This window comes from Micromesistius poutassou (genome assembly GCF_964030765.1).
Source record: "Micromesistius poutassou genome assembly, chromosome: 5".
Taxonomy (NCBI): Eukaryota; Metazoa; Chordata; class Actinopteri; order Gadiformes; family Gadidae; genus Micromesistius; species Micromesistius poutassou.
The window spans coordinates 1,599,060-1,599,261 of NC_140275.1; positions in this window are offsets into that span (position 1 = coordinate 1,599,060).

Genomic DNA, 202 nt, shown 5'->3' on the forward strand with positions numbered 1-202 from the left:
GTTGGCGACCCGATATCGGCTCTTCCTCATGCTGAGAGCGCTCTGTTGCACGCCGCGTCCCGAGTACACATGTTTTCACTCCAGGTCGGTCCCCAGTAGTTGGGTCTGCACCATTACGTCCCTCTCACCAGTAGCGCACCACTTCGTGCCGCTGTCGCTTCTCTGCCGCGCGGCGCACCTGTCGGACATAGACGCGTCGCGG